The 23,896-nt window shown below is 55.9% G+C and overlaps 1 long non-coding RNA gene across 1 annotated transcript; it reads right to left on the bottom strand.

Annotated features, from left to right (window-relative positions):
- Nucleotides 1-2,442: 2,442 nt before the first annotated feature.
- LOC131484347 (uncharacterized) lies at nt 2,443-4,308 on the bottom strand. The gene is made up of 3 exons (XR_009248181.1): nt 4,169-4,308; nt 3,811-3,965; nt 2,443-2,616 (listed from the first exon to the last, which is right to left on the bottom strand). It is a non-coding gene; the product is annotated as an uncharacterized LOC131484347 (long non-coding RNA).
- Between the last annotated feature and the right edge of the window lie 19,588 nt (nt 4,309-23,896).

Below are 23,896 nucleotides of genomic sequence, written 5' to 3'. Positions count from 1 at the left end.
GAGCACAGAAGACGGGTGTCCCTGTACCCCTGTGGAGGGTGGGGGCTGGCCCAAGGTAAGGAGAGGCATGGTGGCCAAGGCCCAGCCAGTCCCCTGTCCCCAGGGACAGTGCCCTGTCCCTGCCTCAGGGCACAGGAAGTCACAATGATGGCTGCTACTCACTGAGCACTGACTGCGTGCCAGGCCCAGGGTCTAAGCCCCACAGACGCACCTGACCCCAGGAAAGCCCTCAACTATCAGACGCACTTGGCAGATGGGCAACTGAGGCACAGAGAGGTCAGGGGCAGCGTCCAGGCTGCCTGACCTCAGCTCTGCTCCTGTGGGCCCCAGTCTCGCTTCTGACTGTTGGGGTCCACTGAGGCTTTGGTTGGGGGAAAAGAGAACGCTGCTTCCAAAAACAGTTTGAAAACCAGTGTTGTGGTCCAACCTCCCCACTTTACAGAAGAGGAAACTGAGGCGCAGGGGGGTGAAATGACCCGTCCTCGGTCACACAGCTCTGAGTCCATACATCAAAGGCGAGTCAATCAACAGAGTCATTGATTCTAATGACTTACAGCTTGATAGTGATTCATAACAGGTGGGATTTTCTTTTTTAAGATTTTGAAGATTTCTGCCAAGTGTAGGCTAACTCTTCTGTACTTGACCGCGGAACATTCGAGGTGTGTTGAACTTGCTCTGTCCAGCTCCCCACTGCTTCAGATGGAGGAAACGGTCGGGGTGGGGGCGTGGGAGTCAGCCTGAACTGCCCACCCCCGGAAAGAGAGACCGACCGCCGGTCAGGTTAGGGGGACGCTGAGGACAGAGAGGGGAGGGGGAAGGGTGAGGGGTGAGGGGGGCTGAAAAGCAGGGAAGGGGAGACTCAGGGACGTGGAAATGTATACTGGCAGGAATTTTTCCACCCCAAGAAAGGTATTTTCAGGAATGTATTTGGTATACTTGAGAACAGTCATATTTACAGAAAACACGAACGGATGGAGTTGCTTAACAATCCGTGCTTGGGGAGAGGAGACAAAGCGTGGGGACAGAGATGACACAGGACTGGTTACATATTGATCCCTGTTGAAAAGAATGGTACGTCGGGCTCATTATAGTATTCTGTTTGTGTGTGTTTGAAATTTCCCAGCATAAGGAAGCTTTCTAAAAGCATATAGTCAATGCATTCCAGAATTTTTAAAGAATAGTCTTCTCTTTATGAGAAGAGTAGATTAATGAACTAATGCCCTCAGCCTTCCCCACCCCTGTCTCTCTCACTCCCCGTTCCTCTCTCTCTCTCCCTCTCTCTCTCTCTCTCTCGTCCAGGAGTCAGCAGCCAAGGTTAGCAGCTGCATACTGACAAACTGATTCCCTTCTGTCTTTCCTCCAAAACATTTGTTAAAATACTGGCACAAAGGAAAAATAATTATTGGTCAACAAAAACGTCACAGAAACCTTCCAAATCCATCCCATCCTGCACAATTTGCTATAAACGTTAGAAGTTTGACAACTTGGCCATTTGTCCAGTGGGCTTTGCCTGGTCCCCTCTGACCACACTGGTCATCTCTGCCCTGGTCCTCACAGTAGAGACGGGGTTAACACCCAGCTCTTCTCTGGACATCTGTGCTATCCTGATACCCGTAAAGCTGAGTTGGCATTGTTATTATTTGGGAAAGCCTCCCCTTCCCGGCTCGGTTTCCCCATCGATAAGAGAAGTGGAAAGATGAGACGCTCACTAAGGTCCTCCCAGCACCAGGACGTGAGATGCTCAGCACTGACCTTGGGGCAGGGACAGCGGCGTTACCGGGCTGGGGTCCGTTCTGGGAGGCAGAGAGGGCTCGGGTCTCCTACTCCAGCCACGACCAAACCTTCCCACCCGGCCCTCCCGTCTGGGTCCCCCCCGTTCCCCCCGTCTGCAGCCAACCCCAGGAGTAGCCGAACATCCCCGAGTGGGAGCCTCCCAGTTGAGATGAGCAGCTGTCCCAGTTTGCCCGGTCTGAGGGGTTCCCACAACACCGGGCTTTTCGGTACTAAGCCTGGGATAGTCCCTGTCGACCTGATCAGGCCGGTCGCCCTGCTCCCAGGCAAGCTGGCTGCATATATTGTTAGCAGAGAAGGGTATCGGATCGGAAGCAAGTTAAAGCTGTGTCGTGATTACCCAGTTTGGGGAGATGAGGGGAGCAGAGGCTGTTTGTGAACTGTAAGCCTCGCGATTAAAAAACAGCAAAACGCGGGGCGCCTGGGTGGCGCAGTCGGTTAAGCGTCCGACTTCAGCCAGGTCACGATCTCGCGGTCCGTGAGTTCGAGCCCCGCGTCGGGCTCTGGGCTGATGGCTCGGAGCCTGGAGCCTGTTTCCGATTCTGTGTCTCCCTCTCTCTGTCCCTCCCCCGTTCATGCTCTGTCTCTGTATCTCTCTCAAAAATAAATAAACATTAAAAAAAAATTAAAAAAAAAAAAAAAAAAAAAAAACAGCAAAACGCCAGGCCTGTGCTGATCAGGGAGACCCAACCGCAAGAACATCTGTGTTCCTGGCATCACCGAACTTGGCTTCTCTTAGGAAAGCCAGGAAAGGCAGAAGAGCCTGTGTGAAGAGTCCCGCCTTCTCCGAGTCCACCAGCCAATGAGAAACAGAGCCCGCTCTGCCTGCGGAACAAGAAAAGTGACTTAACCAGGGAGGGGCTGGGGCAAGGCCCAGGGGGGACCTGGGAGGTCAGTCGATGGTGCCTTCACCCCACCGGCCTTCCAGAGGCCATAGTCTGAGGCCACGTCCGTCCCTGCCAGGACATGACAGCCTCGGGCCCAGTCACAGCATGAGAAGGTGGTGGGAACCTCCCCGCTTCTGAAACGGCCTACATCTGAGTGGGTTCTGTGACAGTGTAGACGTGCGTCATGAAGTAAAGAGCAGGCAGCCCCCCTCCCTTTGCTCATCACCCCTTTGTTTCCCCTGGAAAACGGGGAAAGTGTGAGCGGCGGAACGCTCAAGCCTCTCTGATTAGGTGGTGCCCGGTCAGAATATATGCCCAGCAGGGGCGTCTGGTGGCTCAGTCTGTTGAGCGTCCGACTCTTGGTTTCGGCTCAGGCCATGATCTCACGGTTCGTGGGTTCAAGCCCTCTATTGGGCTTAGGGCTGACAGTGCGGAGCCTGCTTGGGATTCTCTCTCTCTCTCTTTGCCCCTCCCCTGCTCCATCTCAAAAATAAATAAGCTTAAATATATAGAGAGAGATATGTATCTTTCCAAATAATAATGACTGAAGCACCAAAGTTATGACTTGCTTGTCTTTATTGCACCCCTGTAGTAACACTGCCTTCTCCCCGCTGTGGTCCAAACTCAGGGCGAACTCTAACCTGGCCAAGCCTACAGGGGTGAGCCAGGCAACCGCCCGGCTGTGGGGCTGGGGAAACCTGAACCAGGACCCCGAGGGAGGGGTGGGTGTGAACTCGGGTCGTTCTGTGCCAAAACAAATCCTAAAACACAAGCACTAGAACCCGTCAGGTGTGAGTGTGCCTGTAGCCCGAGATCATGATGAAAACTGGAAAACACTTCTTTTTCATTGTTTTAACATGTATTTATTTTTGAGAGACAGAGAGAGACAGAGCATGAGCAGGGGAGGGGCAGAGAGAGAGGGAGACCCAGAATCGGAAGCAGGCTCTAGGCCCTGAGCTGTCAGCACAGAGCCGGACGCGGGGCTTGAACCCACAGACCGTGAGATCATGACCTGAGCTGCAGTCGCACGCTCAACCGACTGGGCCACCCAGGGGCCCCAAAACCAGAAAACATTTTGAGTGGAATCATGAACGGGGCAAACCACGTGGAGTGCACGTGCAGCCGTGCTTACCGGGAAATTGGTGGCCTTCTGTGCGGAAAGGAAGGACGGGGAAGCCATGCGCTCGTGGTGACGACGGGTGACCACGCTTGCCTGGTGAGAAACGGACGCGATTTCCCAATCGCTGTGTCGCACCCCTGAATCTAACATGACGTCATACATCAACTCTAGTAAAAAAAAAAAAAAAAAAAAGATAAAAATTTTAAAAAAGCAGCAAACTCAGGTCCATCTCAAAAAGTTACAAAAGAAACCGCGAAATAAATCCAAAGAGAGTAGAAGGCAGGAATAAAAATAAGAACACCAAATGGTGGACTGAGAAACAAACAGAAGCAGCAAAACCTACAGCTGGTTTCTGGAAAAGACGGGTAACCTTCTAGAGAGCGGGCAGAGGAGGAGTTCTGACAGCTACGGACATCCTGCGGGCAGCTCGGAGCTGAGGCTCTCACCCCCGGTGTGACCACCCCGGTGGGGGCTTGAGCGACCTGCCTACGTCTGCTTCTTTGCCTCAAAGTCAAGAAATACAACGTTGGGGCGCCTGGGGGGGGGGGGGTCAGTCAGTTAAGCGTCCGACCTCGGCTCAGGTCATGATCTCAGTTCGTGAGTTGGAGCCCCGTGTCGGGCTCTGTGCTGACAGATCCTGTGTCTCCGTTTCTCTCTGCGCCTCCCCTGCTCATGCTCTGTCTTTTAAAAAATATAAAAAATAAGCTGTAAAAAAATTATTTAATTAAATGGTTAAGACAGTAAATGAAAGAAAGAAAGAAAGAAAGAAAGAAAGAAAGAAAGAAAGAAAGAAAGAAAAAGACAATGTCTACGCCATCAGCTAATATGAGAATCTAATGTGGCAATTGTGCACGATGTGTCCAGCAGGTAATAGAAACCGAGTGCCTCATAGTGGCTATTGTCACGGTGCTGATGGGGGTTGTGAATGTTCTGTCAGAGCTTTGGAGGGCTGCGGGGCGGGGGGGGGGGGCACCGGGGGAGAGAGGACTAACCCCCTCCTGGGAAGGGCCAGGGAGGACTGCCTTCCAGGCTAAGCACTGGAGAAAGAGGCCTGGGAAGCGGTAGACAATCCAGGCTGGGAGCCTAGTAAGCCTGAGGCCCGGCCTTTCCCCGGAAAACGTGGCTGGAGGGGAGATGGGCCTCCTAGAGCCCCGCATCCCGAATCCCTTGGGCCAGCTGCCAAGCAGTGGGCTGACATTTGAGGCCAAGGTGGGGAATACAAAAGGGCCAAGCTGTGGGCTTCGGGCTCCTGCATTATGCAGCAGGGGTAAATAATGGATAACTTGGAACGGGGTTTTTTTTTTTTTAACCATTTCGTTCCTGATTTTTGCCCAGGACGTGGAAGACACAATGACCTTACTCAGCCTGTCTCTAGAGCAAAGGGAATGATTTAATGCTGATGCTCGCTCCAGGCTGACACGTTGCTTTCAGCTGGAAACAAGGGAGCGAGTCTGCAGCAGACGAAGTCAGCTGGTCTCAGAAGAAAGGAGTTCCCGTGGGGCTCTGCGCGCTTTCCCAAAGGCCTCAGTCTACCCGACAGGCGACACACACTCGACATTTTCCCAGGTAAAGAGAACGGGATGTGTCTGGAGCTGGGTGCCTCTAGCCTGTAAGCTCGTGGGCCCGGCCTCTGGGGAGAAGGGGACGTGACCCAGAGTATCCTCTGTCCAAGTCCGTGGGCCCCACCACCCCACGGGAGGGCCTCGGCGGGGACCCTCGCACAGGGAGGCTGATCGGGGTGAAGTGTCGTCCTCCCCTGAGGAAATGGGTCTAGACCTAGGTTAGAAAAAGGGAGGCTCTAATCCCCAAAAATGAGGGATGGGGGCCCCTGGGAGGCCATAATCAAAGATTTCAGGGTCGCAGAAAGAGTTGGCATTGGAATATGTCACCAACAGAATAGCCTATGAACTTGGGCTCCTGCAAATATAGTCATGAGGCAACCGCCACATGATCCCGCAATTGCGGATTTATGATCACACGGAAATCTGTCCACAGATGTTCACAGCAGCTCTACGTGTAACTGGCATAACCTGGAAACAAGCGGAGTCCTTGAAAGGGTTCACGGTAAACACACTGTGGCACGTCCATGCCAGGGAACGCCAGTCAGCAACAAAGAAACACCGTATTGATTCACCCGACAACCTGGTTCGTAAAGAACTGCGCTCGGGGGGCGCCTGGGTGGCGCAGTCGGTTAAGCGTCCGACTTCAGCCGGGTCACGATCTCGCGGTCCGTGAGTTCGAGCCCCGCGTCGGGCTCTGGGCTGATGGCTCAGAGCCTGGAGCCTGTTTCCGATTCTGTGTCTCCCTCTCTCTCTGCCCCTTCCCCGTTCATGCTCTGTCTCTCTCTGTCCCAAAAATAAATAAAAAACGTTGAAAAAAATTTAAAAGAAAAAAAAAAAAAAAAGAACTGCGCTCGGTATGAACAGCCAATCCCCAAAGCCTACAGGCTGGTTTTTTTTTTTTTTAATTTTTTTTTCAACGTTTTTTATTTATTTTTGGGACAGAGAGAGACAGAGCATGAACGGGGGAGGGACAGAGAGAGAGGGAGACACAGAATCGGAAACAGGCTCCAGGCTCCGAGCCGTCGGCTCCGAGCCGTCGGCCCCGAGCCCGACGCGGGGCTCGAACTCACGGACCGCGAGATCGTGACCCGGCTGAAGTCGGACGCTTAACCGACTGCGCCACCCAGGCGCCCCACCTACAGGCTGTTTGAGTCCATTTACAGAACGCTTTTGTGAAGACAAAAGTATGAAGATGAAGTACAGGTGAGTGGTGTGCCGGGAGGTGACTGGGAGCAGAATGGTGGCAGGGAGGGACCCGCAGTTACAGAGAACAGCCAGAGGGCCCCTGCGATGTCGGAACTGTCCAGGGTCTGCTGTGACGGTGGATCCACACACCTGCACAGGTGATAAAAGTGCATAAAACAGGGGCTCCTGGGTGGCTCAGTTGGTTGAGCGTCCGACTTTCGCTTAGGTCACGATCTCGCGGTCTGTAAGTTCGGGCCCCACGTCAGGCTCTGTGCGGGCGGCTCCGAGCCTGGAGCCTGCTTCGGATTCTGTGTCTCCCTCTCTCTCCGCCCCTCCCCTGCTCACGCTCTGTCTCTCTCTCTCAAAAATAAACAAACATTTTTTTTTTTTAAGTGCATAAAACTAAGTGAACACCCACACAAGTGGGTACAAATAAAACTAGGAGGTCTGAGTGAGAAGGGTGGATTGTATGGGTGTCCACATAATGACGGTCATGTTATACTAGCATTTGCCAAGATGTGACATCGGAGAAAAGTGGATAAAAGGCACACTGGGTGGGTGTGGGGCGCCTGGGTGGCGCAGTCGGTTAAGCGTCCGACTTCAGCCAGGTCACGATCTCGCGGTCTGTGAGTTCGAGCCCCGTGTCGGGCTCTGGGCTGATGGCTTGGAGCCTGGAGCCTGTTTCTGATTCTGTGTCTCCCTCTCTCTCTGCCCCTCCCCGTTCATGCTCTGTCTCTCTCTGTCCCAAAAATAAAAAAAAATTAAAAAATTAAAAAAAAAAAAAAAAGGCACACTGGGTGTCTCTGGCTTGCTTCTTACCCCTGCCCGGGAGTCTACAATTATCTAGAAATAAAAGCTTTAGCTTAAAGAAATAGTTATGGGATATTGCTCGGTGCAAAGGACAAACCACAAAACCCAATGTGTATTATGATCCGTACACTTTAAGCCCTCAAAATGGACACCCATCTACTAAAGCCAACCCCCCCCCCATGACCATGCAATCCCCCTCCTAAAAGCATTCCCGAGAGAAATGCAGGCATGTGACCACCAGAAAATACGTACAAGGTTAATAACAGCTTTATTCACGGTAGCCAACGGTTGGAAACAATCCAGATGCCCATCAATAGTAGAACTAATCGACTGTTATGTTCACCCAACGGAATCCTTAACTAAAAAGCGCGATCCAGAGCCTTACACATGGAGGAGTGTCCCTGATAGGATGATAAACAAAAGAAGCCAGACACAAAGACCACAGACTGTGGGGTTCATTTATACGAAGTTCGAGAACAAGCAAAACCATTCTGTAGCGACAACAGCCGTTACCCAAGGAAGCAGAAGGACTGCCTGCGGAGGGGGCCCCCGGGGCCTCGGGGCGCGGGCAATGTGCCGCGTCCTCATCAGGGTGTATATATGTGTGAAATGAATCAAACCACACGCTTAGGACCTGTGCACTCTGCCGTGTGTGTTATACCTCGATATACTTTTTTCAACAAGAGAAGAAACACGCGCGCCTAGATTAGAGCGCAGAAAGCGACGCGGAGCGGAGGGGGCACCTGGAGGGACCCGCATCTCCCCCGTCCTGGCTCTCCGTCTCTATCTGCGGCGTGACTGCCGATTCCGGGTGAAGCTCCAAAGGGCACAGAGGGCCCCGGGGGTGGGTGGGAGGGGCTACTCCATTCCAGCAAGGGGGTAGCTGGGGGAGGCCTCTGCCCTAGGGAGGAGGGGATGGCGGGGGCGCTTCAGAGTAGAAAGCCGCAGCCGGGCCCCTCGGGGGCCCAGCCTGCTCCCGGGACACCTGCTGACCCCAAGTGTGAGCTCTATGGCAGCACTGGCTGCTACCATGCACGTTGGGAGCGTGGTGGAGGAGAAAGGGGACCCCAGGAAGAGGGAGGAAAGAAAGAAAGGAGCTCAGAGGAGAGAAGAAAGAGGAGAAACAGAGACGACCACAGCCAGCGTCCCCAGAGCACTGCCCTGCGACCCACGCCCGCCAGGCAGCTGGAGGTGGAGGGCTGTCGCCACCCATATTCTCGTTTGCAAATGAGGAAGCTGAGCACAGGGTTTGTCACTTGGCCTGGGACTTCACACAAGTAAGTGACAGCTGCGTTGGAGCCCAGGCAGCCAGAGCGCATGCTGGCGAGCACGAGGAGGAGAGAGCAAGCAGAGGGGTGGTCAAGGGAGAGGGGGAAGGACACTCAGTCTTCTGTCCAACAGGTGTTTCCTGAGCACCTCCTACCTGCGGGCACTCCAGGACAGTGCCCCGGTGTACAATCAGGGTGGCTCCATGGGCGGCGACCCCTGCCGTCACCCAGGCCCGGTGCTTGGTTCTAAGGGTCTCCACGTTTTATTCCACAAGTTTCCTCTCCAGTCCTGAGTACAAAAATGAAGCGGTCACCCCCAATCCCTCCTCCCCTTCCCAGGATGACGGTCCAGAGGCTGCACCGGCAGGTCAGAAGAAAGAGGGACGGGGGCCCTGGCCAAAGCAGAGAAGCCGAGCGTCTGCTGCTATCACGGGGAGGGTTGGGGAAAGGGCACGGATTGTCCTTTAAAGCTGGAGAGGCATAACTCAATTCTTTTTACAATTTCATTACTGGAAAAATCTATCGGCCCCAGGAGCATTCCGCTCACAAAATTGAACAAAAAACAAAAGGGCATTCGCTGTGTCTTCCCTGAGCTCTGAGTTGAGCTGGATACCCATAAATCACTGTCAAGGAGAGGAAGGAGAGCCTCATTTAGCTTTGTCCCTGCCCGCCCAGGTTCCCCCAGCACAGGAGGCAGCAGAAGCCGCAGGAAAGCAGTGTCCCCACAATGGTGTGAGGGAGGGATCGGCGCCCCCCCCCCTTTAGAGTCGAGACACTGTAACTTGTCCGGGGTCACGCAGTGACCATGTCCCCCTCTCAATATATTCATGCTACGACACATTTTGATCTCCCAAAGGAGCTGTACTGCTACATTTTTGCTCCTGGCTGACGGGGGAGCCCTGCGCCCGGAAGAGCAGCCCCCCAGCCTTTAGACATCACCGAAGCAGAACCTTCTCCCACATCCTTCCAGATGCCGGCCAGGTTCGGGAAGCATTCACAGTCCCTCCCGGACGCCACAAGGCCAGAGTTTCCGTCTGTTTTGTTTGCCACGAAGACCCTGTATCCAGACAGCACCTGACCCACAGCGACACTCAATAATTTTTAATGAGAAAAACTATTCAAGGGATGTTAGCTCCGGAGAAGTGTCCATGACTGTTCCTGCCTCCGCCCGGCTGACCGGCTGACCTGCCCCGTTCCCCAGGCGAGGACGACGTCGTCCGGGGAGCTGGGGCATCACTGGTCCTGACCCAACACCCAGGACAGCTCCTCTGTGGCTCCTGAATCGTGCCTCCCCCCCCAGGCTCTGACAAGTTCACGGGTCCCCTCTGGAGCGCTTCAGAGCACCGCCTAACACCTTAGTCCCTGTGCAGTTCCCTGACAGGCCCCTTCTCCAAACAACTGCAGGATCGCGGGGAGGCGGGGGGACACAGAGCCTTGGGGGCTGGAGTGGGGGCGAGACTCAGGAGGCCTGAAGGCCCTCAGGAAACGCAGACAAGCAGACACATCCTGGCTTCTCCGTTCAGAGTTGCCCACGCCAGCCGGTTTCCTTCTCTCCCTTTGCCGCGTCTTCCCTATAAACTGCGTGAAGATCCATAGAGGGTCTTTTTTTTTCCCTCTCTTCCCAAAACTCTGTTGTGCCTTATGTAATCCCTTCAACAGCCCAGGGAGATAGGGGAGAGGAGACCAGGGTGAGGAAGCTGGGTCAAGCTGCAGGCAAGCGGCCAAGAGTTGGCCGTTGAGGCCAGGTAGTGCCCTGCTTCCGACCTGCTGCCTGAGGTCTGTGCGGGCCTCGCTGCCTGAGGTCTGTGCGGGCCCCACTGCCTGAGGTCTGTGCAGACACGATGCTTGAGTCTGTGCAGGCCCCGCTGCCTGAGGTCTGTGCAGACTCACTGCCTGGGGTCTGTGCGGGCCCCGCTGTCTAAGGTCTGTGCAGCCCCATACCCTGTAATGAGAGGCTCCCCGTGTGCCTGCTCGGGGCAGAGGGGGCTCCAGATGACCTCTCTTCTGATGAGGCCTGGGCCCCGCACCTCAAAGCAGCCCGTAGCCCCGAGGCCCCAGCCTCTGCCCACAGGGACTCTACAGGAGGCTGCCTCTCCGGGCCTCTCATTTTGTGCTCGTTTTTAAAAACAGCCTTCTGTCTGGCATCTGATTTCTAATCAGGCGTTCGTCTCTTGTGCTTTCAAGGGGCTGTGGCTGGGAGGGAGCGGGGGCCCAGGCCTCCTGCCCTCTCTGCTGCTATGAGGCATATGGGAGCCTCACAGTTCCTTCTGGCGGAGAGGCAGGTTGGAGGGAAAGTGCAGGGAGGGAAGAGAGAGACCCGGGCCTCAAATGACCCACCTCGCAGCCGGAGCCCGTGTGCATCCCCATCACAGGCCCAAACTGACTGCCAGCCACCAAGGGTAGCTGAGCTAATCAGCCAGCCAGACACCATCTCCCTCTCTCTCTGTCTCTCTCTGTCTCTCTCTCTCTCTCTCTCACACACACACACACACACACACACCCTGGACAGGAAAACAAGACTGACAGCATGGTCCATCCACTCCCTCCACTTCAGCATCTGTGGCTCCTACTGAAATGCCCGCTCAGTGCCCACGGGCTGGGCCGGGGGCCGCCGGTCCCGCCACCAGTGAAATCAAAGCCGGCGAAGGGATTATGCAGCAACCTGGCCAAGAGACCCTTTCTCAGGAGGGAGGACATCTGTTTCCAAGATAACCAAGCCAACTCCCAAAGCATGATATATTTATGTTCTATATCTCCAGCCACCTGCTCAGCCTCCAAAACAAACTCCAGGTTCCAGCCACGGAGGAAATGTGACAGTTAAGTGGGAAAATTGCAGATGGGTCATTCTAGGAGCTGGAAAACATGATGATGGTTCTAGCAGGGGCAGGAGCTCACGGCTGGGGAGATGGGGGCGGTGGTTTCCTGAGCACTCCTTACAGCGGGCAAGCCTGCGGAGAAAGGCCGTCCCACCCCTTCCCTCCAGAAAGTCTGAGCCTGGGCCTCAGGGCACCCTGGGAGCCGGCCTTCGTGGCAGGAGCCAGGGTAGAGCTCCCTGTGTCCTGCAGTAGAAGAACCTAGAACCAGGCAGGCAGCCTGAGGCGTGGGGGAGGGGCTGTGCCCCTGGTCCCTCTCACCTTGGGTACCGCCCCTGTCTCTACAAACCGGATGTCAGCAGAGGCCTTGGGGACTCATGGGCAAGCCAGCTCAGAGGTCAACCACCTTTACGCCTGTTTGAAAGGGGGATGGTGAGGCAGGGGGGGAGCGGCGTGGAGATCCACTTGGACCCCCCACAGCGGCTGTGAAGATTATTTTAAAGACATTTGAGATTCAACAGGTACAGAAAGAAGCCTTTGCAGAGCTCTCCTCTGGGCCCGAAACTGTCATAAATCCCCTCCCCGGGGGAGGAAGAGGCCGGAGAAGATCCGCTGCATAAACAAAACATCATCACCAGGGTCTTATCTCTTATTTTGTTCCCCTAAAGGCCCAATGGTCTTTCCAAAAAAAAAAAAAAAAAAGGCCCTGTCCCTCCCCTGTGAAGTCTAGAAACCCCCCGTTACTGAGCCCCTTCCTCTTTTCTCTTGTTGATCCGTCCACTGTCAGTTACATTCACGGGCCCCAACCACGGAACCCGGATCCGTGGAGGAAAAAGGTTTTCCTCCCCACGGTTTGATGTGCTGCTCTGAGAGCCGTCTCCGAGAAAGCCCTCCTTGCGCAATTCCTCGGCGCAAGCAGACAAGGGCTTATCAAATGCGCAGGGGCAGTGGGCCCCCGTGGCCTTTCCAGGGAAGAGAGAGCAGAACAGCCACGATCACCTTCAATTTGGAAAACAGGCAAATAAACATCTGCCACGAAGATCTCGAGGCGGGAAGGCACGGCCCGAGCGCACTCCGCCTGCGGGGTTAGGGGCTCCTGGCCCAGATCCCGCCGCTCGGGTCTCCGCTGGGCTTCACCTGATAGCCAGCCAACCCGCCTTCTCTCGTCCTAGCCGGTGAGGCCATTCCCTGCCACCCGCCACGTGACCCACAGCCTGGCCTGACCCGCCGCGGTCTGGGGACCTGGGCTCTGAGCCTGGGAGGACTTTGCTGCACCTGTTTCCTTTCCCCCAGGAGGATCGGCCCCCGCCCCGCCACGTTCCCTGGGCCTCCTGTCCAGGCTGTCGGCTCTGGCACCCGCTTTGCCTCCACCTCCTCCTGGCTCAGGGCGCAGAGCAGGGACGGGTGGAGCCAGGAGGCAGGACGCTGCCTTCCCCCACCCCCGCGCCCAGACGCACCCAGTCCCCTGACAGACCCACACGGACACACACCCACCCTCCAGGGAGCTCCAGTCCCCGCCCTTCCTAGTCTTACCACCAGCTGTGCAGGGCACGGTCAAGGGCACTGTGGGCATTTATGTCGTGGGCCTGTATCGGTCAGCCCCCTGCAGCCCGCAGGGCCAGAGGCGTGGAGCTGAATGGTGAGGTCCTGGAGCAGGGGCAGGGCGAGAGGAGCCTTCCCAAATCCATCCAGGGCCTCCATTCATACCCATCATTCATTTCTCACTCACTCGATCCTTCATTCCTTAATTTGTCCATTCGTTTGTCTAACGATCGTTTCCTGAGCGTTCACGACGCCAGACCCGGGAAAACCAAGACAAGCACCAAGCAGCGGAGGCGGTGCCACACGGGGGCTCCCGTAACGGGGTGCCCAGCAGGGCCGGTGCTCCAGGGGAGGCCAGTGCCGGGCCGGGGTGCCCAGAGACCGTGCGGTGCGGGTGGCATCCGAGCCCTGCCTTGAAGGAGGCGGTGACGGACAGGGGTCAGTGCGAGAGCATCAAACAGAATTTTACACCCAGTCGCAAGGGCACGAGCTCTCGTTCTTGTTCTTGAGGAATCTGCCACCCTCAGCCCCTTGCAAAGTGAGGGGTGCTCCTCGCACAGACACTCCCAGTCCCTTACTGGGTGAGACACCGTCCCTGTCCCGTGCTCCGGCCTCACGGGTGGCGAAGCCTTCCCCCAAAGGCTGTCAGCAAATAGGCACTCTCATAACCAAGTCCACATCGTGAGATGCCCGGACTCACCTCGGGGTTTGGCAGATGACAAACGAAAGCGGGACATCCCCCCCCACCCGGCCCCCCGTGCCTCTCAGCTGGCTCCGGTTTCGTCAGCTGGAAAGTGGGATCGCTGTCACCCCCCTCCTGGGGCAGCTTGGAGGCTTACAGGGGACCTGGATCCTGAGCGCCTCGCCCACCTGCCATGCAGTGGGCAGTGAGAAGCTGCGGAGTCCCTCACCTGCCTGACCCCGAGAGAGGCCCCTGCTGGGACAGCCTGGCGTCTGGGGAGGGCTGGCAGCCTGTGAGGGTCCTGTTGGCCCACAGAGGCAGTGGTTCCGGGGGCTGGGAGAGCGGGGCCAAGGAGAAGGGCCGTTGCCCCCCACCGCGGGGCTCTGCGCAGCCCCGGCGGCCCAGCGCGTCTCCCCAGCCCCGGCAAGCTGCCCTCTCTGAGTCTCACTCACCCGCCTCTGCTCTGCAAGGCCTGGTTCATTTCGAGGAGTGATTTTAATCAATTAGATGAAGTGTAAAATAACTGCTCTGCTCTGCTCGGGAAATGGGGCCGGTCGTCTTTCCGGCTTTATTGAAAAGGCATTGAGGATGGAACTGTGCGTCCCTGGCGGGTGGGAGCAGAGGGGAGCTGCTGAGGCCGGAGACAGCTCCCTGAGCAGGGTTCCATCGGCTCCACGGCAGCCCCACTGTCCAGCGACCCCACTGGGGAGGAGGGACCTCCAGACCGTGACGGCCCCGCCAAGTGCTCACCGCCCTTTCTGCCCCCCGACGCCGCCCACCGCCGGAGAGGGTCCTCTACAGAGAGCCCAGATGTGCCCCCGTCACCCCTCCAGCAAAATGGGCGCAAGAGGTCACGTACTCGTGGCAGTCAACACGGCCTCCGACCAAACACTTATTCGAGTAAGTCCAGTGCAGCTTTTCCCAGGCCTCCTCCGGGAAGGATTCTCCTGGTCCGGTCACCTCTGTTCACAGGTGTGTTTTCAGCTCCTTCACCGCCCCGATCGGTCAGCAGAGGATACTAGTCATGGTAACCGTGAGCCAACGGGGCCCCGAACTGGGAGGTCCCACATTTGGTCTCAGCCTCCTCCCAGCCACGGGGTTCCGTGAGGGCCGCACCGGGAAACGCGCGGGACCACCTCCAAAACGTCCTCCAAAGTGTTGAGATTAAGAGAAGCTAAGAGGGTAAGTGTTCTCTGAGTGGGCAGACACACAAAGCCTTTTATTCGAGGAGTGGCCAAAGGATAAAGAAATAAATGAGGATGCTTCTTCTCGTGGCCGTGGCAGCCCGTGGCAACCTGTCCCTCCCCCCCGCCCCCCGTGAGCCTAGCTGACAAGGCTGAGGCCGCCTCACATCCCAGGTGGGGACCAGGGTCTGCGCAGCGGGACTGGCTCCCCTCTGGACCGGGTTCTCTGGCCACTCCCACCTCTGTCTCTTAAGTCCCCAAACTTAGAAGTAGCCCTGAGGGCTGTCTCTTCTCCCCAGAGGTGGTTTCCAAAATCTGTGACCATTAACATCATCCAAGCATAGACCCGCCTGCCCCGGCTGAACCCAGGTTCTGATTCTCTCGTTTCAGCCCCGCAGGAACAGATTTATCCCCACATCACCCGCTGGCACGTGTGGATTGTATAGTGTGACCCTAAGCCATCAGATCATGATGGTGACGCTGCTAACATTTACTGAGCACATACTAAGCGCTGGTTCCTGTTCTAAGCGTATTAACAAGCACCCTTCCCGTCACACATGGTTGGAGTGAGACACAATGGCTACTGAGAAATGAGGCAACTAGAGATCAGAGCGGTGACCGCACACAGTCGGTGAGGGATGGGGCCACAGGCGGACACAGACGCAGACTCTGTTGTAACACTGTTGCCTCTCTCTAAGGGGGGAAAAAATCCATTGGAATATGTTCTCCAGGCTCCATTTAAAAAATGCAGAAAAAGCACACACCCCGTTCAGAAAGACTTCTGTCCAAACAGCCACACACACATACACACACACTTTGGTTGTGGAGAAAATGCACTTACACGGACCCTCATTTCCTAATGCTGAGCAGCGACAGTGAGCGTTTGCCGCCTACTGGGGGTCCCGCTGTAATGTAGCAGGAAACAGTGACTCAGGCCAAGGAGCATCGCTAATGTCACAGCGCTCGGAAGAGGCAAAGCTGGGACTTGAACTTCCATGGGACTTGAAGTCCAACGAGGCACTTGCCTTAGAACTAGAAATGTTCCTCTCATCCAGGCGGAACACAGGAGGGCGTGGTGGTTAGAAGCGGCCAGAGGACCAGGCTCTGCCCTTGACTGCTGGAGCTCTCTCCTCCGGCCCTTCCGGTACCATATGCTCCGGGCCCGCGGCGCCCACCTGTCGTTCCTGTGATGAACGGGCTCCATATGCTCATTCTGCACAGGGCTCGTGCTGCAGACCTGGGGAAACTGAGACCCCAGGGGCTAAGAGACTTGCCCAAGGTCGCACGGTCGGCCCCAACAGCCCGAGGCGGCGTGCCACACTCCTGGGCGCTCCTTGTCCTGGCCCAGCGTCTGCTCCCTCCTGGTGGAGGCCACCCCAGCACCCCCCCCCCCCGCCAGAGGCAGGCCTGGCAGATGCGCCTCTTTTCTGCTATTTCTTCTCCCAACTCTGTGCCCTCTGGTTCCCCCGGGAACAGGCTGACATTCACCATGATTAGCTCGCTTCCCCCTCTACCCGCAGCCAAGAGCTAATTGTCCTGATCTTCTTCCAAGAACGGTCTCTCTGAATAGCCTTCGCAGGCACAATTAGGCAGGTTCAGCCTGGCTTTCACACTCCAGTTCTGAAAAAAATCAAATCAGCGAGGAAGCGGAGCCTCTCGGAAGTTCTCTGAGAGCTCCTTTGTGCGGGGAACAAAGCGCACACATAATTACCTGCTTAGCTGATGAGCACCGGACCCCAGGGCCCTGCTTGCAGGAGAGCTGGTCCCACTGGCTCTCGCCCCCCCCCCCTCCCCGGGTGGCGGCTGTTCTGGGGAGCGGCCAGCTGAGTGCACCTATCTCCCGGAACGGTGTGTGTGTGGGGGGTGGTGGTGATACCCAGAGGTCCCCTCCCTGAGCAGGCCTGGCCAGCTGCAACCACAGGACATTATCACTGGAGAGCCCAGGGGCGAAATGGTTGAGTGGTGACCCCTGCAGGCTAACAAGCCCAATCCCCTCCCTCTAAAGCTGGAGCCCTGAGGTCAAACAGCAAGTTCAGGCAGAACCCCAACCTGAACCGGGTCTCCCTGCAGGTGCACCGGCTTGCGAAGACCACTCAGCTGGTTTAAGACGCACGGCCATTCTGGGTGCCTGGCTGGCTCAGTTGGTTAAGCCTCCGACTTCGGCTCAGGTCATGATCTCACGGTCCGTGAGTTCGAGCCCCGTGTCGGGCTCTGTGCTGCCGGGTCGGAGCCTCGAGCCTGCTTCAGATTCTGTGTCTTCCTCTCTCTCTCTCTCTCTCTCTCTGCCCCTCCCCTGCTCACATTCTGCCAATCTCTCTCTCTAAAAATAAATAAGCATTAAAAAAACACTTTTTTTTTTAATAAAAAAAGATGCACGGCCATTTTTACCAGAAAAAAAGGAGGGGCTTCCAACCGAAGACAATGATTTTTCCCCACCTGTCTGATGCAAGGAACATGAATCAAACTGTGGGCGGGCCAAGGAAGCGATTGCCAGTCGCTTCTCTGGGGACATAGAGGGATCCTTCATCTCTAAGTGGAGACACCGAGGCCCAGAAGGAACCAGTCCAACCCATGTAGCCAATAAACGGCAGAGCTGAGACTCCTCATACATCCCCTCCTTCCCGGGCCAGCACTCACGACCGACATTGCTGAGCCCCAGCCCCCCAATCTGTATCTGCAGTCCTGGCGAGATGGCACGTGCCCAGGTGCACAGGGCTCAGGGGGAAGGAGACCGATCCCAGGGGGGCTCCCTCCCTTGGAGTGGCCTCGCTCTCAAGCTGCTAGGCCCTACGAAGTTGTTGGCTGAGCCCAGGACTCTGAAAGGGCAGCTCCACACTGCAATCTGTCATCTGGCTCCCCCTCTCTGGGCTCTGCGCCCCGGGGCGAGACCCCGCCCTCTGGGTTTCTCAGTCCCTCCTCTGTAAAACGACGATGCTAACTACCTCCCGGGGCCGGGAAAGTGCCTGGTCCGGGCTGCCATGTGGCACGTGTGCAGCGAAGGTCATGCCCAAATGTGTTTGGGAAATGTCCCATTCGACACCAATAAAGCAGCCAACAAAGGCTCTGAGCAGTCCCGCAGGAAGGAAGCCTATGTCACTGTTTCAGCCGCTGTGATCCCTCAACCTCGACCCTCTGGAGCTGGCTCGTTTCGGCGGCACTATCAAGATCCTGCTTTGGACGACGTGACCGGTGCCCTGCCCCTCGGTGGGGTCCTCATGGGAAGACCTGAGTCTGACGTCAGCATCACCAGCCAAGAGAGGCTGGTGGCATTGTGTGTGGAACCGAATGGGAGGAGAGGCCCAGGGGTGGGCTAGACCCAGGAGAAGACACTAAGCCGACCCTGCCAGCCAAGGGGACTGGTCATTGGAAGAAACGAGGAATTCGGCGGGTACCCCCAGTGCTGAAGGGCAGGGATCGATGGAGAGTGAGGCGTGGAAGGAGCCCTCGGGGGCCTGAGGGAGAGACGCCCAGAGCTCCCTCCTGTCTCGGCACCAGAGCACATGGGGACCACTACTCACAGCCCCTTGACCACTCGGGCTGAACCGAGGACATCTCCACTCACGAGGGGCGTGGTTCCTGTCCTGTTTGGGGCCACAGACCCCTTTGAAAATGTCCCTGGGTCACCGTTGTCGCTACCGGCTGGTTCTCCAGAGGTGCAGGAGCTGGGGAGGGGGCTCTGCCGGGCCCGCCGGGGTTGGGTCAGGGTGGCTTCAGCTCGGTCACAGCTGACTGACCCGCATCCCCACCCCACGCGCCTGGTGGAGGAGGCCACTTCTCGCAAGCACCCAGTCGGTCCACGGCTGGGAGCAGCCAGGCCCGGTCCGGGCGGAGCCTCAGCCCTAACCCCAGAGTCAGACGCTAAGCTGCTCATTATTCGAGTCTAAATGAGCATAATGAGTTCAAGAGGCCCTATTACTCCAGACACAGAAAATGGAATTAGTGAGCAAAGACCACTGCAATTGTGTGCTAAGCTCATCCTCTGGCTGAGGCCGGTTAAGGGAGGGAGGGCGCCAGGTCCCGGGGCTGAGTCTGAGCCCATCGCTTTCATCGCGGGCCGGGTGACCCGCAGGGAGAGGACGGTGGGGGCCTGGGGAGGAGGCCCGCACAGTCCGCCACCCAGAGAGAGGCAGATGTGGCGGCGGTCAGAAAGACACAGCTGGGACCCCTTCGCTCTCCCACATCCCCCAAAGACAGGCAGCCCAGGTGGTGGAAACTGTGCAATGGCGACGACGTTCAGGTTCACGGGTTCAAATCCCGGCTCGGCCACTTACAAGCTATGTCACCTCGAACCAGAGAGGTGGCCGGCAAAAGTTCATGAAGCCCTTTTCGGAGACGGACGGTGCTGCCTGCCTTCTGTGCATCGCCCACTTACAGCCTCTGTAAAATGCAGACAATCCTCCCCATCTCAGGGGACTGTGGCGAGGATTAAACACGCTAACATTCACGAGAACCACCAGCCGGGTAACCGACAGAAGGCCACACGCAACAATGTCCTTTACAGAAATGCATTCATTCTTTCATTCATGCCCTTGTCACTCACTCACTCACTCACTCACTCATTCATGCACTCTTGTATTTAAAATAAAAAGGCGAGGGGCGCCTGGGTGGCTCAGTCGCTTGAGCATCCGACTTTGGCTCAGGTCACGATCTCGCGGTCCGTGAGTTCGAGCCCCGCGTCGGGCTCTGTGCTGACAGCTCAGAGCCCGGAGCCTGCTTCGGATTCTGTGTCTCCCTCTCTCTCTGCCCCTCCCTGTCTCCCTCTCTCTCTTTCTCTCAAAAATAAAAAAATAAAAAATAGAATTAAAATAAAATAAAAAGGTGAGCTCCAGACCCTTAGACTCCAGCAACGAACCCTATCACACTACCCTCCCCACGTCAAGCCCACATCAAGGTTTGCAGAGTCAGGAGGAAAACTGAGCCATGAGCCCCCTTTACCAGGATTACTCAGAATTCTCCAGATGGAAACAACACGAATGCCAGGGAGCAGTCGAATGAACAAACCGCGGTGCGTTCGTACAACAGAACACTCTCTACAACAGCAGAGAGGTCGGGTTGTCGCTGCACAACACCGTGGACGAGTCCACGGGCGTGACGCTGAGCCCAAGGGGCCGGATTTCCCGTGATCCCACTTATACCCGGTAGCAACCCAAGCAAGACCACCTCAGCGACACAGCGGGGACACGGCCAGCTCCCCGGGGAGGGCCAGAGAGACAGGAGGGGCTTCCTCGAGCTGTCACGGTTTCCTTCCTGATCTGGGAACTGAGCCCCAAGTGTGTTCACTTTGTGGAAAGGCGTCAAGCTGTGCTCTCGCAACATGTGCTTTTTCTGTTTTATGAAATCTGGTTAAAAACACGTTCGCCAGACATCCCAGGGAGGCGTCCTGTAGACGGTGGTCCGGGTCACGGGGCGGGCGGGAGGAGAGGAGGGAGGGCTGAGCCCTGGGGCGTGCCAGTGTTCCAAGGTCGGGAAGGGAAGAGGACCCAGCAGAGAAGACAGAGAAGGGGGGGTGCCCGTGATGCTGGGGGGCATCCAGAGGCCATGACGGCTTCCAGGAGCACGTGCTGCGAGGACCAGAGAAAATGGAGACAGAGGACCCACCTTTGGGTCTGGCAACACGAAGGTCACTTGGTAAGAGCATCTTGGAGGCGAAGAAGGGACAAAAGCAGACTGCAGCAGGCTGCCGAGCAAAGGGAGGTGAAGAGGGCAGACTCAGCTTAATGCCGCCCTCCGGGAAGCCTTCCCTCTTCCTCTCAAGGCCACTTCATGGTACAGTCACTTAAGGCTGTCCCACCCTGTGAGACGTGCACCGCCCCGAGGAGGGACTGTCCTCCGTCACCCCTGCATCCTGGCACCCGGTGGGCATTTCGGAAACCTTAGCTCCTCTCTCTCTCCCTTCTCAGATCACAGAAGGACATTCTGAGACTTCCCCGAGACTTTGTTCTCCCGTAAAACGAATCCTTCCTCCCCAGCCAATTGTTGTTTTTGTGTTGCTGTGCGAAGATTATTTGTATAATGAGGAGAGTTAATATTGCATTAATCTGGTTGTTAAATTATTTGCATTATCATAGTCATTAGCTCGGTGATTGCAATGTTGTTTCCATTTCAGCTAGCTCCTTGTGCATTCCGTCAAAACCTCCAAAGATAATGGAACCCAGAACCACATTTCACAACAGACTGGATATCAGATTTATAGAATTTATGGAAATCCGGCCTGCGGTGGCCACCCTGCACACTGGGAAAAAAAAGCAAGGGTAGCAAGTACAGGCAGGTGAGCCCAGGGCAGCCCCCCGCCCCCGCCCCTGCCCTCCCACATGGGGTGGGGGGTGGCGGGGCGGTTCTCCAGCCCCTGACAGCGCTTTTCTTGGCACACAGGAGACAGGTTAGCTAACCGGCTCCCATCATGACCCCCGGCATAGCCCAGGCTACAAGGCTGGTGAAAAGCCTGGGTTCATTCATCTGGCTTTTCGTCACTGGGCTCCACAATCTTTGTGCTTGAACCAAACCCGAACAGCTACGTTGCTGATGGCTGAAATTTGTCTGCCGATAGTCTCCCGAGGCAGCTTTTACTCCTCAGCTGACCCGACTCAGAAACCTCACTGCTGTGCCAGAGCTAGAGCACAGATCAGTTTATAGGGAAGACTCCCATTAGCCAAGCTCGTTGTATAAGCTCGATGTATAAACCAGAAGCCACGTTCTTCGCTGACGATGAACATGCGAGCTGTGACAAGGACCGCACAGTTTTCTCCCAGGGATGCAGTCTCGCCTTCACCCGCTTCACCGGGCCTCCGTGTGGCCCTCCTCTCCTGCTCCCTGCCGTGGTGAGGCTGTCCCGGCCGCACAGGCCGCTGGAACCCAGGCGCCACCTCCCATCATTGCCGACAAGCCCACTGCCCATTTGCCCTCGATTTCTATTGCAACCCCTCTCCTTGGGGCTTTCGGGGAAAATACAGGCAGTGGATGGAGCTCACTTCAAAATGTTGCTTTTCACTGAATTCCAGAATCTAAAGCAGTCCCTTTCACATAGTCAAAGCTCAATGAGTCATGAGGAAACGGACGGACGGATTGGCCTGGCCTTTGCATCTCCCTTCTCTCTTCGTACAGGGAAGCACTTCCCCGGGCAGCAAACAGACCCTGGAAAGCTGACGGCCCAGCGGGCCTCATCCTGGAGGAAACACCACCGGCCCTCCCCGCCTCGGACCCCGCCGGCTGGCCTACCTCCTGTTGGCTCACAGCAGTGCCTCACTTACAAGCCTGGGAGCTATCCTCCCTCTAAGACTATGCATGTCTCTGTTCCATTATAGACGGACTTGAAATGCAGCTTTGAGAGTGGTTATATTTCCAAGGTCTAGACAGGCTCCTTGGGGTGCCTTCACGTTCTACCCATAGACCCAGGCAGATCCTGGCCAGAACTGCCAGGTCCTTGGAGAGCACTGTGGGGTGGGGGCGTTGGAGTCAGATGACCCGGTTTAGAAGACTGCCTGTGTGACTTCGGACAGGGTGAACAACCTCTCTGGGCTGCAGCCTCCTCACCCTTAAAAGAGACTCTACGTTACGAGACCTTTATGGCACAACTTTATACCTCTCTGGGGGCACAACAGGGTTCACATAGTCCGGGCTCAGCGTCGCTCCCACAGCTGGGGGACTCTGGCTCCAGGAGAACTCCCTGCAACGTCCTTGAGGAAATCCTGCCTGTTGGAGAAGATGGGAAGGAAGAGGACAGGTGTCACCCAGGCCAGGCCCCATGGCTCAGGACTCAGCAGCTGCTACCGGTCAAATGAAAATCAGAGGTGTTGAGGCAGAAAGGAAACATTTTGGCCTGAAACGGGAGAGGAGGGAATCAGAAAAGGTGGAGGAACACTCCAGAACCTGACCGTACGTAGTGGGGGGTGGGAGACCCAATTCTCTGCCCCACCCTCACTCTCTAGTAAGGAAACCACAGCCTGGAAGCAAGGGCCTGAGCTGGGGCCACACTGGCTCAGTTTGGGCACACAAAAACACAAATTATAAAAGAAACAAACAAAAAAACACCCCAGTACATTGGACTTCACCGAAATTAAAAAGCTTTGTTTTCAAGATCTTCTGTGGAGAAAATGAAGAGGGAAAGCACAGGCTGGAGAAAATATTTACAAATCCCATTTACACATCTAGCAAAGGGTTTGTATCCAGAATATATAAATAATCCTTGCGACATAAGACAAAAGATTTGAATAGACAGCCAACCACAGAAGATACATGTAGGAAAACTGAGCACATGCAAAGGCGCTCAATGTCGTCGGTCATTAGTGAGATGTAAATTAAAACTCCAGGGGATACGCTGGACACCCGCTAGGATGGTTACAATGTAAAAGACCGGCCACCCGAGGACGAGGACGCGAAGCAGGTAGAACTTTCCAGTTGCTCTCACATGCTCGCGGGCAGGTAAAATGGGCAGTCGCTTAGAAAACAGCTTGGGAACTTCTTAAGTTCAACATAGGGCGCCTGGGTGGCTCAGCCATTAAGCATCTGACTTCGGCTCAGGTCATGATCTCACGTCACGGTTCATGAGTTCGAGGCCCATGTCGGGTGAGCTCGAGCCCCGCATCAGGTGACTATGAGCCCCACTTCGGGGGAGAGCCCCACCTCTCTCTTTCTCTCCCTCTCTCCCTCTGCCCCTCGCTCGCTTACACACTCTCTCTCTGTAAAAAAAAAAAAAAAAAAAAAAAAGTGAAACGCACACGTACCCTCTCACCAGCCCTTCTGCTACTAAGTATTTACCCGAAAGGAACAAAAGTGTACATCCGTAAAAGACTTCTACATGAATGTCTGTAGCAACTTTATTCATAGGAGCCAAAAAGGGGGAAAACTCAAAGGTCCGTCCACAGCTGAATGGATAAAGAAGCATGGTGCATCCACACCGGGAAATACGACACAGGGGTAAAAAGGGATGGACCCTGGTGGGATAAGATGAATTTCAAAATAATTGCAGGTGAAAGAAGCCAGACGCAAGAGAAAATATGCTCTAAGACTGTACTTACACACAATGCTAGAAAATGCAAACTGACCTAGAGGGCAG

The sequence above is a fragment of the Neofelis nebulosa genome, chromosome 9 (genome assembly GCF_028018385.1).
Source record: "Neofelis nebulosa isolate mNeoNeb1 chromosome 9, mNeoNeb1.pri, whole genome shotgun sequence".
In the NCBI taxonomy this organism is placed as follows: Eukaryota; Metazoa; Chordata; class Mammalia; order Carnivora; family Felidae; genus Neofelis; species Neofelis nebulosa.
The sequence above is the reverse complement of the archived record's forward strand: the minus strand, read 5'-3'. Positions and strand labels throughout refer to the sequence as shown.